Below are 11,220 nucleotides of genomic sequence, written 5' to 3' on the forward strand. Positions count from 1 at the left end.
CAGATTCAAGTCTATATGCGAATATGCGGCAGTGCTGAACGATGTGGTGGGTGGTAAAATGGCCGATTATACCGACCGGATGGACGACGATGGAGGTGTGACACATCGTAAGATGTCATTTCATCCAATCAGCTGTGCATACGCCGGTGCATGGAGCCTTTTATGCTCGCCCGAATATGAAACTACGCTTTTGCCAGACACATATTTTCGCGCTATCTGCGCACATTTGCAATATTACATTATATATAACTTCGCCATAGTATTGCCGTTTAATCGTAATTCTATAAAAATAACCCGTTATTTTAATCACCCGCCATTAAAGAAGTTCAAGCTGACAATTTGGACTTCTATTTGTTTAATACAAAGAAATCTATCTAGATAAAAAATTTAAAAAAAAAAGGAAATAAAATTAAAGTTGAGTACAGTTGTATTTAAGCAGAAAATATCAGTGTAAATTGTAAATTTTACGATATTATTTTAATGACTAATAAACTTATATATATTCTTCAATTTTATCTTTCATAAATTATAAAAAATTATGTATATAAAATTTTCGTAATTATACAAGAATGGTATGTGTTATTTGTTTCAAATATTTAACGCTAAAGACATGACTTAATCGGATCGCGCTAAAATAACGAGCTAATCCTCCGTCTATCCGTTTACACAAACGTATTATTCTTGAGAATTATCGTCATTATTATAGCCGGAAGGGAGAGGCGGCGATTCAAAAGACTCGTTATATCACCTCGCGTCCACCACTTCACCGCCTGCCTCTTCAAACTTCAGAGTACTCGTTCAAAAGATTCGTAGGGAGTATAAAGGGCGACTAAAGTGTCGTCTCTCAGTGCAAAGAAAGTCAACCATGATGCTTACTTAACGCGACATGCAATCCTCTTCTGTCAAATACATATGACGTTATTACAAGATTTTCATTAGAATTGGAGGATTATCGCAACTTTGTAATATGAATAAATTAATGTATTAATAAATTAATTTAATATTGTATTAACATATACAGAATTAATTTAATATTACGTTATAAAAAACGAGTTACAATTTCGAGAAATAAAACAGGAAATTTTTTATCTTTTATCTTTAGAGAGAAATGATATAACTTGTCTAGAGTCTCGATAAGTAATTGCAATCTCGAATATTGAGATCGTGTTTCGCGAAAACATATACTCACACACGTTCGGGCGCGATAAAATTATCGCGACACCAGGTATTCGATAGCACCGAGCGATAACGTTTCGTAGGTGCATCTTTGACGAACCAAGATAATGACGATGAATCTACGTCAAGACGGTAAACGACGACTCCGCCGGTTTTATTTAAATCGTACTTTTATCGTAATTACGTGACTTGTGTAATGATTTACAATCGTCTCGCAAAAGTGGAAAGTCAATATTTGAACCGCACGAAACAACGATGAGGATGCAATTAAACATTATATCGAGTTGCAGTATTTTATTTTTATCATATAATTACCTTTTGTAAATAATCGGGCAAATTTTCGTTCCGAGATAATAGCTTTAGATAAGACTTGGGAATATTCCAAGCTTTTCGTCATTCTTAAATTGCATTGTAAATATCTCTTCTCCATTAAATTGTAATATCAATATAAAAAAATATATGTTTTTAATTTTTTAAGATAATATAGTAGAATCAAAATATTTTCTCAAATTTTAATATATATACACTTATCATAAGAAATTAAATAATTAGAATTCAAATAAATTGTTTCTGTAATTTCATTGTCACAGTTTTTATATTCGAGGAACTTTTTCATCAACTTTTCTCTTTCACTCTCTGTGATATTACATGTTATTTAATTTCAAACAAGAGTGATAAAAGTACGTATCAACATGATTAATAATCGAAGATTGTACTAATCAAAGATTACTTCCCGATTGCAACAATAAGAAAAGATTATCAATTTATTACGGTAACGTTGCATTAAATTCAAAACTGGCGAGCAAACCGCTACACAATTGGTTGCTGCTATATTGTATTTATGCGAGATGCAAATCTCGCGAGGCTGGCTGATGTTTGCGACACGATGTTTGCCCGGAGTATTAAGTGGATATAACTGTCACGATGACATACGTATATAATGTGCACGCTTTTACCGTGATATTCAATGCAAAAAGTCTAACGATTAAATTTTATATCAAACATATCAATCACTTAATCGCGTTAGCGCATTTAAATAATATTTCTCGCAATAAAAATATTTCTTAACACGTTAAAGAATTGTCTGAAATTTATTTCCTATAAATTCGTTATTGATTTCGTGGCAATTACGTGTCTAATAATATAAAATTATTTTTTAATAATTTTTTATTTTCGCGAATTTATTATCATATTTAATATTCTCTAATATTCTTTGTGTGTATGAAAAGTTACATATTTTCCATCTTTAAAATTTATGGGGAAGAGGGGAAGGACTATTTCCTCTCCTCTATCATTAACTGTTATATAATATGACGTTCGCGCGTAACATGTGACGATGACGAGTATAGTCACCGGATGCGAGCGTTTCAGGACAGTTCCGCTTAATTCCGTGAAGGAATGAAACTGAATTATTGCGGATTCCGAGCGAGCGTATGCTTGTTCATATTTCCGCGATGATCGCGAATCTTCGTGTACAACACCGTAAAATTACATCGGCCGAACGTGCGCGAGTTAACGCGCCATTTGCGACACTCCGATTCTGCTTTGCATAATCTACCCGCTTGAGCTTAGCGTTCATTAGAGAATATAATTATGGTAAATAAATAGAGTAAAAGAATAAAGATAAATAAAGGGAATATAATTGTTTGTAACATTCATCGATATAATTTTGGAGAGTAATTCCCTTGATTAATATTTCCCTTGAACAAATGCTAATTACTCGCCTAATCTACGATTTATAAACTCGTAAATTTCTTAATCATTTGATACACTTTTAGAACATTCGGAGATTGCAAAAATCGTGCGTAAAAACAAATACAAATTAATAATTTTTTTTATATCAAGTAAATAAATTTCAAATAAATATGCAATGTATCTTTTTACGAGTTTTAAAATTTATTTTTAAAAGATCTGGGGAAAAATGAAGCTATCGTTCTCGCGTACCTTGTTTTTATTTTTAGAGTCTCACCTACGCGAGATTACGCTCGCAAGTCGTTGCGCAATGGCACTTTACGAACGGAGGGGATCTTCTCTCTCTTCCAATACGGGAAGAGAAGATAAATCGGTGTTTCGAGAGGAGAAGAATGGGAAATGCGCCCCGTTGCTGTAACGATTATGCGCGCGCGAGCGAAAAATTAATTGCGCGATCAATACGCGAGAAAAGCCTAAGGGCTTTGGCGATTGCGACGTCGCTCTAATCACGGTTAACTCGATTTTCCTTCCCCCTCGTCTCTACAGAGTGTCCATGACCCCAGCTCTTTTCGTTTTCATCGAATTCACAATCGAATATCTTTCACTCACAAAAATTTGCTGTGAAATATTTTTATTCTAAATGTAAGCGAAATTTTCATTTTAATTTTAGATCCGCAAATAAATTGATAATTTAAAATAAATATAAAAATTCCAAATCAAAAATATCTCGCAAGATTGAAAAATATTTAATTAAAAATCATTAATATGATTTAAACATATTTTTAAATAAATTTTCAAGTTTAGAAAAATCATTTCTCACCGATCGTGACTCGCGCTTAACGTGAAAACGCTTTTCGGGAAAGGAGAGGCAATCTCTCCCGGGAAACTTGGATCCTGCGAGAAATGCATCTATTGATCCATGCACCTCGCGCAAGCGGGCTCTTTGCAACATCGCGCTACCTATCGACGACTTGACACAGTTCGAGAGAAGCCTAATACAACTCGTTCGGTAAATGCTCTACATCCCGTAATCGATAATCCCACACAAATAGTTTATAATTTTTATGTAATGGAAAAATAAATGCCAAGAAAAAATGTGTGCTCTTCGTCGAAAATCTTTTACGAAAAGAAAAACAAATGCAGCGAAAAAATAAAAATTTTGTGACAACACTTCTTACTTTTATTTAAAGAAAGTAAGATATTAAAAGACATTATAAATTATTATAGATTCAAAATGTTAAATAAAATGTTAAAATAATTTCAAGCTATGGTGTGTTTATCATTAAAAAATACCATCTTTTTTAGAAATTATGCTCTTCTTTTTAAACTTTATTAAATTTCTTTTCGTACTTTAAATATATATTCTGTTTTCTGCTTTGACAATATTGTTGAATTTGCACGATTTAACATTTAACGATGAAGAAAACCGTTGGCAGACACGATGTAATTATTATGCAATATGGAAACCTGCCATTCTAAATCCGGTATATATATGCAGATATATATTGAGATCATAAACAACTCAGGCTTCTGCTGACCATGGATAAACCAATTTATTTCTGGACAGACGCATCTCTCGTTTAAAGATCATGTTCGTTGCACTTGAATGAAATCGATTTTACCTTTCAAATCTCGTGACATTGTAATTATATAAACTTTTCCCAACAATTATGCTCAAAAGAATGTAAGAATTTACGTTAAGAATTTCATAATTCACTTGAAAAATAGTAGAATAATTATTTTTGTAGTGTAAGATTTTGTCAATGAAAATTTATCTCAATTAATAATAAAATCTAATTTTATTAAATTAAATTTTTTTTTCGTATATAATTTGTTTCGAGCTTAAAGCTCAATCATCATATCATCATATGACGAATCAACATTAGATTATTGAACAGATTTCAGACTTTACTGTGATATGTAATGGTAAGGTCAAGGTTACAACTTGTGTGCAAAGCTAAAAACGAAATAAATCGTTATAAATTATTCGGAGGCTTTATAGTCCAGTAATTTCGCATAACTAATTTTCTCAAGACACTTCTCATTCATCCGATTAGATGATATTTTTATCATTAATATTTAAGTATGTAAAAGAAAAAATGGACAGTTATTAACATTAATAAATTTATCGATTTTCTAATTAATTACTATTCAATGCAATTAATTATAATAACAAAATGTGAAAAAATATGTATATGTGTATGTAATTTAATAATAATTATTTATAAATTCCAATAATTATTGAATCTATATATTTCTATCTAGTTTTACGTCATCTATTTCAGTTCTAATAGTCATATATAACCAATTAAATCTCTTTTTGCAATGCAATTAGAACTGCACTTCTAAATTCTACAGGTGAGCTATAATTGCCAATCTGACCTGTTGATATACCATGTGTGTAGCTAATAATAACGCAACATACATCGCGCTTAATTTTACGAACCGAAATAATCACCGTAACTCTAACGACAGGTGTTTGGCCTTATCATGTACGTCAACTAAAAGATATGAAAAAAACATTTGCAGAATTATCTCTCGACAGATAAACGTAATAAATAAAAACTTATGTAACGTAATTATATTTATATCTATCTATGTAAATTATGAATAAACGTAGCTATAAACAATATTTTAAATATATAAATTTTAATTCAATAATTAATAATATCTATATATATTTAATATCTGCGCTTGATTAAAAAATAATTACATATTTTACATAAGTAATAAATTTTCACAGAAAAAACATTGTAATATAATAAAAAAATAACTCGAAAAAGATTATTTCAATGATTTTCGATGAGCTAAATCCTTTAAAAAAAAAAAAAAAAATCTATAATCTAACACAGCGAGTTTTAATTGCGAATAGAGGTCACGAGCAGCATACGAGATATACCTGTAGACTAATTGGTCCCTAATTAAATTGAAGGATAAGTTAAATTTAAAGATTAAAGATAAATTGCATCAAATTCAACTGAAGCGTACTCACAAAAGAGATTTTTTTTACGCTTCTCGCCAAGCACCCTATACACGTCAGCATGTCAGGTATTAGCGTTAGTAATGTACGAGTAGGAGTAAAGCCACATCTGGCCTTAAAGAACCGAGAAACACGTCACTCGATAATGATGCGCTTGCTTGTGACTCGGCTTAACACATGGCACGTGCAGGCAGTATAGAATATCGCAAATATATTACACAAAAAAAAAGAATGATGTAAAATGTAATGCTCGCGTTACTATATCATTAAAAACGGATATTAATAAAATAAATATAACAAATATGTTAATAAATAATAAGATAGATAATATATCGAATATAAATTCATTTAATACTGATCAGTGTGTTCGAATGTGTATAATATTTTAAATTAAATATAATTTGTCGACAAACGACAAAAATTGAAACTGCTTTGTTACCTTTCTGTATTGTTACTTTCAAATATATTGTTTCAGCAACAAAGTGTCGTGTTATTAAATCAAATAGATGTTCACAATAGAGTTTCGTATACCACACTGTATATATCTCGTCTAGAATTACTTGAAAGAACGCCGATCAATGAGGTAAGATCGATCCATCGCGAGAAGCGTTGCTTCACAGGCCATATGTGTATTCTTGTCTTTCAATTACTATTATGCAAATATATGCGATTTTCGCAACAAGTTTTTAATTTTATGTTTATAAAATTAAAACAATTTTTTTCTACAATTTAATTAAATTATATATTTTTCTAATTAAACTGTATTTTTAATATAAAATTAAAAACTATAGTTTATAGCTTTTTATATCTTCTTAATGAATATGAAAAGAAAAACATCTCGCATAAAACAGTTTGAGGTTTGTCACATGTATGCGAACATCTCTGGACTTACATAATCCCTTCCTCTCCCTTCTCTACCCACCCGGTGATTTGTGCGCGGATCTATACATGGGCGGTTGATCTGTCAATGTACTTTCAAGCGGAAATTCGCTTAATGCATGCGCGCCTAACAATTTGCATGTTAGATCAGCGTGCCGAACGATCTCGATCAACATCAAACAACGAGATACGATATCGATCATCGGCCGGAAGTGGGATGCGCTGATTGGAAATATGTTTTCGAGAGGAGCGAAGAGCGTATAATGAGAGTCTGAATTACCGAATCTATAATTTCTTTCAATGTTGAACAAAACTTCTTTTTTACACCATATAAAAAATATAATGATTACATGGTATAATTAATTAAAAATTTTTTGTAACATTTTGATAATTTAAAATTTTATGATACATTTTAACGTATCAATATACTTTGGCTCTAATATATTGTTGAATATATCAAGTGTCGGGATTTCGCAAACATCTGACGTAACGAGCTGTATAGTTCATTAAAAGAGACTACAAACTGCCATCGTATAAATGTTTACGCGTAGCATTACGCGGGTCAGGACGCTAATTCATAATATTAGCCATGATGGATCATCGGCGAGCCAGTCGAGTTAACTCAACCAGTGTCGCGTCGCAAGTCGTTTTGCCATCAACTAAAATTGCAGACGCATAAAACAAACATCCCGTAGCCCTAAATCAAAATCTAGTGTCAAATATATCACAAGAATAATTAACATGATAACAAGTAAAATAGACTATATAATATAATTAAATATGTATAATAATTGAAAGTAACAAAATATATCGCGCGAAAAATACGTATTTTTATGTAAAACGCGTTTAATCCAAATATTTAGAGCGTGATGGAAAGTTAGCTGAGATTTCGTTGTCACGTGAAGATAAGTTTCGCTCAGTCTTGGACCATTGTTATGATTCCAAGTGTGACAATACGACTGTTACAGACTCATCATTGTCGTTAATCGTTCCGCGTCTAAATTCCGCGGTCGACATTTCTCGGAATCCCGTTTACGACTAACTACATTCAGGGTTCAGTCGTTTAGTCAGCGCGTGATGACATAAGAACCGCTATATTATCATCGATCGTCGAGAAACAAACGCATCGCGATCGTATATCGACAAGCCTGATTCACTGAAGCGCATTACGCAATTCATCGGATTTTGAAGTAACCTTATTAGAGCGACGTATAATATCGAGTTTCAGCACGAGAATTTCGGTATACAGGATGGCCTAGAATTGTCATTGCTGTATTTATGAATTTCTTAGCCAATGTCGAGTAAATATTTTTCTCACGGATATAAATATGATTGCAAGTAAAATAAGACGAAGAAATCTTGTTTTTTTTTTTTGGTCGAGAAAATATAAAGAAATTAAAAGCATTATTCTGCAATTAACTTTAAACGGATTCTAAGTTTAAATAAAACATACAAAATTAATTACATACTCGAGAATATGGATTTTATTTTGATAAAATATCCAGTCAAAATTATTAGGGAAGAATTAAATCTTTTTTGAAAAAACAGAGAGATTAACTGCAAGTTAAAGGAATAATTATAGACAATTGTGGCGATGGTTCCGGGACACCCTATATAACATACTCTCGAGATAGCGTTCGAATAAATTGGGCTTCATTACATTGTCGTCTGCGAGGTTTCCTCTTCGTGAGATATATTAATATCTCTGATTAGTAAAGCAAATCTATAATAAAAATTGGTCTTATATTCTTATTAATAAAAAACAAAACTTTTTCATCAGTCTAGAAAAATAATATTTAAACAATTTGCAAATATTTCGGGGACGTGGCAGTCATTATCGTTGTATCGATTGTTATCCTTATTCTATTACGTAAACGCCTTTATTCCCGAAATTCATCTCGGGTCGCCGTCACCAAGCGACAACTACAAGCGGATCGATTTCGGCGCGATAGAAACTTCATGATGGCGATATCTTGGAAGCGAGTAACATCGGTAGAATTTCGACGAGTCCAATTTTCAATGTCACGGACATTGCGAAAAATCTTCTCCACCGATCTCGTCGCGTTTCACGATTAAATAAATAAAAACTGTTATCGCGTACAATCGTCAATTATTAATATAAACGCAAAAATACCGGTTTCGATTTTGCTGTCTCGGACAATCTCTCAATGTAACCTCGGCATCCTAACCCAAAAGACTGCGTGTCGCGATTCAGCGAGCAGAGCACCTGCCTAACGGAACCGACGCTAAAAACGCCGGTAAAACCGGTATACGTGAAACGATATCCTTTCTTGCTGCTCATCCGTCTGCGAGCACGAAAGATTCATGTCGAATCGCGCGATATCTCAACTTTAATACGAGAAATCTCATACTACAAAATCGTTAAAGAAATTGAATTAGATAAAAAATCATATAGTCGACTTACGATAAACTAATAGCTAGGAAAGAATTCGCACAAACCAAGGAAGCCACGAAGGTTAACCAATCTCACGCGAGAGATAAAAACTAGGATCTACGGAGATCCACGAGTTTCGAAGCGCATCCGGATCGACGATGCAACGTGATCGGATAGAGCGCGAGATAAAATTTATGCGACTCACCTCGACGATGCACGGGCGATGACGACAGCAAGAGATCGGAGGGCGATCGAGAGGCGCACTTTTGATCCTATGACGACGTACGTACGGTGCGCGAGTCGGCGACGAAGTGGCGCGGCGTAGCGCGAACGCGGAATCTGCTCGCCGTCGTGGGAGCCTCTCCTCCCGGCTCGACCAATCACCGCTCTCCTCGCGGCCCCTTCTCCCCGTTTCACGCGTCCGCTATTCCGCCGTTCCTCTACGTCCACGAGATGCAGAGAAAAGTTTTCGGTTGCCACCTGGATTCTTTCTATCTTCTTTTCGCGAGATTGTCACGAATTTATCGAAGATGCGACTCTATTCTGCGTAAGACGACCGAGTCTCGTGCGAACCTCTTCCTCTTCGTTCAACCTTCGCTCGCACAGCTGACTTTTTATCCGATCTGTCCCTTTTTTCTTTGCTATGCTATTTGCATACAATATGAAACAGGAGATTTAATAAAAGATCAAAGAGAGGAAAAATGGAAATTGAGAGAAATGCAGCTAGAACAGACTAATCTAAAGAAAAATAAGCATAGAGAAAGATATGTATTTTCTATATATGAAAATATCTCTTTCGAAAGAAATATATAAAGTTAGAAAATTCTCGGGGAATATAAAAGATAAAATGCAAATATATTTTATATATTTTCGTGAAAGATTATAAGACTATTTAAAATTTTTCAACATTCCTAGAGTATATATAAAATATTTTTTATTGAATGTTTTTACTGATTCTCATAGAATTATACAGTGAAATAAAAAAGCACGATGGAATTAATTAATGACCGGAACATCGTGGAATCAAATTGTCGATGTAAACTGAAATTTGTAAATCATAAAAGAAACTAAATTTAATTTAATAAAATTTGAAATTAAAATCTAGTCTCTCTCTTTCTTTTCCAATCTTGTTTGCGATATTTATCGATCGCAGGTTTATAGAACATTATTGTAAAACGATATGCTGAGATATCTATAGATAGTTACATAAAAATATCTAGATAGTTACATAAAAATATTCTTTTATAAGAAAATATATTTTATACTAAACAGAATATTCATAGAATATATTATATACGCTGAGAAGATTTCAAATTCGATATATATATATATCGGATATATCAAGAAGTGTCACAAATGTCGTACCGGGAAGAATGTTTACGCTTTATCGTCGATTGTGAAATAGACTGACCGATGTTTTTCAGCTCGTATCAAGTCCAAGGTTACATCACAGACATATCGGTAGCCAACTATTTGCGAACTCGTATTCCATTGGATGCACTCTTTTTGGTCGCTATGTGGCTTTAGCGAGACATACGTAGTATTTCCAGAATCATATAATCTCGAGAGTTCGCAATTTCTATCTTATAACAGATATCGCAACATATATGTATATGCATTTGTTTTCAAAAAAGAGAAGGGAAAAACAATGACATTCCATAAATCAAGCTGTCAAAAATTTGGAGAGATAGTGCTTGATATAAAAATTAGCTATTAATTGATATTTTCTAATATGTACTTATATATATAATTAATCTTGGGAATTACTTTTTTTATTGTTATTCAACGATTTATAGAAAACACTATAGATCTTATATTCAAAATTCTCTTATACAAAGAATATGATTATAATAAAAATATCTCAGTTAAACTCAATGCTGCTTTTTTAATGATATCGGTGTGATAATAAATCCGAGGTCAGTATCTCGTAAATAACATATTATAATTTTGCCTACCAAAATTTATTTCGCCGATTAAAGAAAAAAAAAGAAAGATTTCATTTATCATTTTAATTCAAATGACTAATATTTTTCTCATTTCGGTGATCAGTAAGCTTGACCCTTTTAATTTTTCCTACGCACATTTTAATCTTCCAAGC

At 32.7% G+C, this 11,220-nt stretch overlaps 1 long non-coding RNA gene across 1 annotated transcript; it reads right to left on the bottom strand.

Annotated features, from left to right (window-relative positions):
* Positions 1–9,327: 9,327 nt before the first annotated feature.
* On the bottom strand, positions 9,328–10,728 carry LOC115244954. Its single transcript, XR_003885462.1, has 2 exons — positions 10,534–10,728; positions 9,328–9,768 (listed from the first exon to the last, which is right to left on the bottom strand). It is a non-coding gene; the product is annotated as an uncharacterized LOC115244954 (long non-coding RNA).
* Between the last annotated feature and the right edge of the window lie 492 nt (positions 10,729–11,220).

Source organism: Formica exsecta, unplaced genomic scaffold (genome assembly GCF_003651465.1).
Source record: "Formica exsecta isolate Colony F162 unplaced genomic scaffold, ASM365146v1 scaffold893, whole genome shotgun sequence".
NCBI classification, from domain to species: Eukaryota; Metazoa; Arthropoda; class Insecta; order Hymenoptera; family Formicidae; genus Formica; species Formica exsecta.